The 6,305-nt window shown below is 36.2% G+C and overlaps 1 long non-coding RNA gene across 1 annotated transcript; it reads left to right on the top strand.

The window, feature by feature from the left end:
- Nucleotides 1-3,920: 3,920 nt before the first annotated feature.
- On the top strand, nt 3,921-5,555 carry LOC122457867. The gene is made up of 3 exons (XR_006277550.1): nt 3,921-4,463; nt 4,723-5,112; nt 5,497-5,555. It is a non-coding gene; the product is annotated as an uncharacterized LOC122457867 (long non-coding RNA).
- Nucleotides 5,556-6,305: the final 750 nt, after the last annotated feature.

Genomic DNA, 6,305 nt, shown 5'->3' with positions numbered 1-6,305 from the left:
TTAAACCATGATTTAAGGACTTCAATAGCTCAGACATGGGTGAGGTTTTTCATAGGAGTGGGTAGGTGAGATTCTGTGGCCTGCACTGTGAAGGAGGTCAGACTAGATGATCAGAATGGTCCCTTCTGACCTTAGTATCTATGTAAGAATATAAGAATGGCCATACTGGGTCAGACCAAAGGTCCATTTAGCCCAGTATCCTGTCTTCCTACAGTGACTGTGTATTCCAGTACATTAGGGGTTAGATACTTTGATTCTGGTTAATTTTATATTGGTGAAAAAGAGGAGAGAAAGGCAAGTTCCTCAGCTGGTGGGGAGGGAGGGGCTGAAGGCACTTGTTGTGAAGGCCTGAGAATAGTGGTAGATGGCCGGCCGCCAGGCCATTCTGAGCCACTGCATGGGGAAACATTTGGCAGAGCAGGACCCTCCAAAGTGCAAGACCTTGTTCAGGAGTACGCTGCCCACGTGCCCAGGGCTAGCCCTGGAGGTATGAATGGAAAAACTTTTTATGTTAGATTTCCAGGAGTCTAGCTGATGAGCATGTAGCAGAGTTCAAGAGGCTGTTTACAACTAGATGCTCAGAAATCCAGGGTATGGTGAGCTTTCCAAGACAGCAAAGACTTCCAGCTAGCACTCATGTTTATTTCCTTTATTAGGAAGGACGCTGTTCAAAAACCAATAGTCAAATGTCTGTCCCTTAGGGATGCTGGTTAAAATGTATTATACCAGAATTTGTTCCTACGACATTATAATTAGGACTCATTTCCTTATTATGGCTATTTCCTAGTAGAGTGATTCACTAATGAATTTCTATGGGCTGTGTAATCTGCCTGCTTTTTTATTTCAATACATGGCTGCTTGCTGTGTACAATTTTCGTTCTGACTTCACCTCAATAGAAGAATCATATCAGAAATGCTAGCAAATGTCTGAGAAAAGCTCTTCAACTTGATTTAAAACAGCACATGCTGATTTATTGCAAGTGTGCTTCTTACAGAGAAGAGTATATACATTTTTCTACTACTAGGGGTGGGGGAGGAGACTGACTTTGAGCCTTGTGGGAATCCTAGTTCAAATTATTGTTATTACATATTTCCATTAGCAAGTCCCTTACACACTGAATTTCAAAAGTGACTAGAATAATTTTTGTCTTCTTCCTTTTAGTAAGCGTGTATAGTATAAATGAGAGAAGTGTCCAACTGGCCAAATATGGATCCAGAGCACAAACACCACAAGATATAGGGTTGCCTGAATCTGTCTTTTTTTGTTCACCCCATTATTATATGCAAGGATGGTGGCAATGCTTCTTATTAAGGTTGCCCGACACGTCCCATTATAAGATCCTGTTTCTGTGGTTTTAACTTGGGTAAACTTTAACCATTTGGGCTGACATTTTCGAAGCTGGGTGTTTGGCTCAGGCTGAATTTTTCTGGAACGTTTCAAGCCAAAACAAATGAGCTGCTTCTGAGGAGAAGGCTAACGGAACATAAATTATTTTATAATGTTAATAAAAATACTTAAGAACAGCCATCCTGGGTCAGAATAATGGTCCATCTGGCCCAGTGGCTGGTGCCAGATGCTTGCGAAGGAATTGTGTGTTGTGAAGCGGTAAATAACATTTCCTTATTCACTTTCTCCACGCCATTCATGGTTTTATACATTTCTATCATATTCACCCTTAGTAATCTCTTTTCCAAGCTGAACGGTCTGAGTACTTTTAACTTCTCCTCATATGGAAGTTGTTTCATATCCCTACATTTACTGTACTTTTTCCAATTCTAATACATCTTTTTTGAGATGGGGCAACCAGAACTGTATGTAATATTCAAGATGTGAGAATACCATGGATGTATATAGTGGCATTATGATATTTTCTATCTTACTATATATCCCTTTCCTAAGGGTTCTTAAAAATCAGTTAGCTTTTTCTGACTGCTGATGTACATTGAGCAGATGTTTTCAGAGAGTTATCCAGGGTGCCTCCAAGGTCTCTTTCTTGTGTCGTAAAAACTAATTTAGACCCCATCATTTGTAGGTATAGTTGGGATTATGTTTACCTATGTCCAATAATTTTCATTTATCAACACTGAATTTCATCTGCCATTTTCTTGCCCAGTCACCCAGTTTTGTGAGATCCCTTTATAAGTCGTTGCAAGCTGCTTTGGACTTAACTATCTCGAGTAATTTTGTATCATCTGCAAATTTTTCCACCTCACTGTTTACCCCTTTTGACCAGATGATTTATGAATATGTTGAACAGCACAGGTCCCAATACAGGTCCTGGTGGGGGGGATTCTTGTGGAGGAAAAATCTAGTAGGCCTAACTTATAGGCCTAAAACTTTGGTCAAGCTAACTGTATATATAGAGCATAGGATGAAGGTGAGGAAAATTCCATTATGGGACAGTTACAACAGCACAGCTTAAGAAATGTAACCATAGCAACTAGAAATTAGGAAAGACCATTAAGCGCAAAACAACAAACCTGTCAGTAGTATATTCCTCAATAGCTTTCATCACCATGCATTTTTGACAGGTTTCCATGCCCCATTGGGGTCTTTTGTCCCACCCCATTTCCATTGGCGCCAAAATTTGGCGCCGTCAGCCATTTTGAAAAAAAAATTGTGCGCGTTTGAATGGGGAAAGTGTTGTGTTTGGATACATTGAGAGCAGTTTAAAGTTTGGGTAAGATTTATTGAAAAAAGGTGATTGTGTAAGCAGAGCTGTTGTTAAAGGGCAGGTTATTAAAGAAAAGAGGCTGGTAAAGGTATGCTATAAAAGAATAGAAAATGTGATACACTGAAAGATTAGAGCGAGAGACGTTTGGGTAAGGTTATTGGATGTGACTGAGTAAAGAGATCTGTTATTAAAGAATAGAGTAAAAAGAAAAGGAGCACTTGTGGCACCTTAGAGACTAACAAATTTATTTGAGCATAAGCTTTCGTGAGCTACAGCTCACTTCATCGGATGCATTTGGTGGAAAAAACAGAGGGGAGATTGATATACACACACAGAGAACATGAAACAATGGGTTTATCATACACACTGTAAGGAGAGTGATCACTTAAGATAAGCTTAAGTGTGTATGATAAACCCATTGTTTCATGTTCTCTGTGTGTGTGTATATCAATCTCCCCTCTGTTTTTTCCACCAAATGCATCCGATGAAGTGAGCTGTAGCTCACGAAAGCTTATGCTCAAATAAATTTGTTAGTCTCTAAGGTGCCACAAGTCCTCCTTTTCTTTTTGCGAATACAGACTAACACGGCTGCTACTCTGAAACCTGTCATTAAAGAATAGAGCGTTTGTGTTACTGAACACATGCAGAGCAAAACGTCCTATCCCACGACTGTTGGTAGTGAAATGATAGCTGTTCTGGGCAGCGCTCCTGGGAGCTAGCCCCTCCTTTTGGTGGACCAATCAGAGATTGTTTTGCAGCTAGCTCACAGAATGCGCTTGTTGAACCAATCCTGTAGTCCCAAGATTTAGAGAGGATCTTTACCTTACATTAAAAGCTATAAAAACAGGTTTTAAAAGGAAATGTAGGAAGCACATGATAAAAAAAAAGTGAATAAAAAAGCATTAAACAATATTAAAAACTAACGAAAAACCTGTTGAGTAAGCACATGGCCAAAAGCTGGCTAAAAGAACATTAAAAGCTGGGTTTAAAAAGGAAATTTAGGAAGCACACGATAAAAAAAAGAATAAAAAAGCATTTAATATTAAAAACCTGTTTAGTAAGCACAGGATCAAAAACTGGCTAAAACCAATACAACTAGGATTAAAAAGGAAATTTAGTAAGGCAAAGCCTGTTTAGTAAGCACATGGTAAAAAAGTGAATAGAAAAGCATTCAATAATAAAAACTAAGGCAAAGCCTGTTTAGTAAGCACATAATAAAAAAGTGAATAAAAAACATTAAACAATATTAAAAACTAAGGCAAAACCTGTTTAGTAAGCCCATGGCCAAAAACTGGCTTAAAAAAACAACATTAAAAGCTAGGTTTAAAAAGGCAATTTAGTAAGCACATGATAAAAAAAAGTGAATAAAAACATTCAGTATCAGGATAGGTTAAGAAAAAAGGTTAAAAACAGCAAGAAAAGGGAATTTAGTAAGCACTAAAAATTAGGAAGTAATAAAAAAGTGAATAAAAAAGTATTCAGTAACAGGGGGAAAATAGAGAGCACATGGCTGAATTGGAGAAAGAGAAAGAGATCTTTACCTTTCCTAAAAAACAGGGCAAGAAAAGGGGAAAAATAGAGAGCACATGGTTGCAGAGCCTGTTTTGTAAGCACATGATAAAAAAGTGAATAAAAAAGCATTCAGTAACAGGGGAGGTTAAAAGAACGAACAGGGGGAAAATAGAGAGCACATGGTTGAATCAAAGAGAGAGAGAGGATCTTTACCTTACATTAAAAGCTATAAAAACAGGATTAAAAAGTAAATTTAGGAAGAACACGATAAAAAAAGTGAATAAAAAGCATTAAATACTAAAAACCTGTTTAGTAAGCACATGGCCAAAATCTGGCTTTAAAAAACATTAAAAGCTAGGTTTAAAAAGGAAATTTAGTAAGCACATGATTAAAAAAATGAATAAAAAAGCATTAAATAATACTAAAAACCTGGTTAGTAAGCACAGGGTCAAAAACTGGCTAAAACCAATACAACTAGGATTTTAAAAGAAATTTAGTAAGGCAAAGCCTGTTTAGGAAGCAGATGGTAAAAAAGTGAATAAAAAAAGCATTAAACAATATTAAAAACTAAGGCAAAACCTGTTTAGTAAGCACATGGCCAAAAACTGGCTAAAAACATTAAAAGCTAGGTTTAAAAAGGCAATTTAGTAAGCACATGATAAAAAAAGTGAATAAAAAAACCACATTCAGTATCAGGATAGGTTAAGAAAAAAAGGTTAAAAAACAGGGCAAGAAAAAGGAATTTCGTAAGCACATAATAAAAAAGTGAATAAAAAAGCATTCAGTAACGGGGAAAATAGAGAGCACATGGCTGAATTGGAGAGAGAAAGAGATCTTTACCTTTCCTAAAAAACAGAGCAAGAAAAGGGGAAAAATAGAGAGCACATGGTTGCAGAGCCTGTTTAGTAAGCACGTGATAAAAAAAGTGAATAAAAAGCATTAAACAAACAATATTAAAAACTAAGGCAAAACCTGTTTAGTAAGCACATGGCCAAAAGCTGGCTAAAAGAACATTAAAAGCTATAAAACTTTAAAAATAAAATTTACTAAACATGGCCAAAAACTGGGTAAAAAACATTAAAAGCTAGGTTTAAAAAGGAAATTTACTAAGCACATGATAAAAAAGTGAATAGAGCATTAAATAATATTTTAAAAGTGAATAAAAAACATTTAAAGCTAGGTTTAAAAAGGAAATTTACTAAGCACATGATAAAAGTGAATAGAGCATTAAATAGTATTTAAAAAGTAAATAAAAAACATTAAAAGCTAGGTTTAAAAAGGCAATTTAGCAAACACATGATAAAAAAAGTGAATAAAAAAACATTCAGTATCAGGGTAGATTAAAAGAAAGAACAGAGGAAAGAGAGAGCACATGGTTGAATCGAAGAGAGAGACACATTTTTACCTTGCCTGTCTTTCTGTAAAATGAGGCAATACACAGTCAGAAACTTTCAGACTTGTTATTCCCACCTTTGGATCGGGCCAATCAGAGGTTGTTCTACAGCAGCATTATAGAATTCATTTTCCCAAACCAATTTTATAGGTCCAAGATTCCCCGCCCCCCTTTTAACGGCCTTATTCTTATCTAAAGAAACAGACCCCCAGCATTTTCCCCACCATGTAGTTTTTTTAGAAGGGGGTTTTCATAAAAGTTAAAACCATATGCATTTAGTAACAAACAATTTTTAAAAGTTTTTTCCTAGGTTTTAGGCTAGCACTATTTTTTTTAGTAAGCCCAATACAAAACAACAGGCTTTTGCAGCTGATAAGAAAGAAGGCGGCTGCTTTTTACCTGCTTTTTAACAAACACAAGTTAGTTACATTAAGTTTTGTAATGGAATAAAGCTCTGCTTTATATTGACTTGAAAAGACACAGCCCATTATTTACAGGGGTGTTTCAATAAAATAGAGCAGGCAGAATTACCCCAGGTTTAATACCCCAGGTTTTTAGTAACAGACAGTTTATATTTCCCTTATTTTGTTAACCCCAGAATCAGAGAGAAGAAGCTTGTTTCTTTCCCCACATTTTAACAAAGAGAGGTGAAAGTCTTGTAAGCAGAATAAACCCTTGAAAAGATGCACTCCTTTATTTAGTTCCATGGGCATAAGTGTTTTAAT

This window comes from Dermochelys coriacea, chromosome 1 (genome assembly GCF_009764565.3).
Source record: "Dermochelys coriacea isolate rDerCor1 chromosome 1, rDerCor1.pri.v4, whole genome shotgun sequence".
Lineage (NCBI taxonomy): Eukaryota > Metazoa > Chordata > Testudines > Dermochelyidae > Dermochelys > Dermochelys coriacea.
Note: the sequence above shows the minus strand (reverse complement) of the source record. Positions and strands in the feature narration are given on the sequence as shown.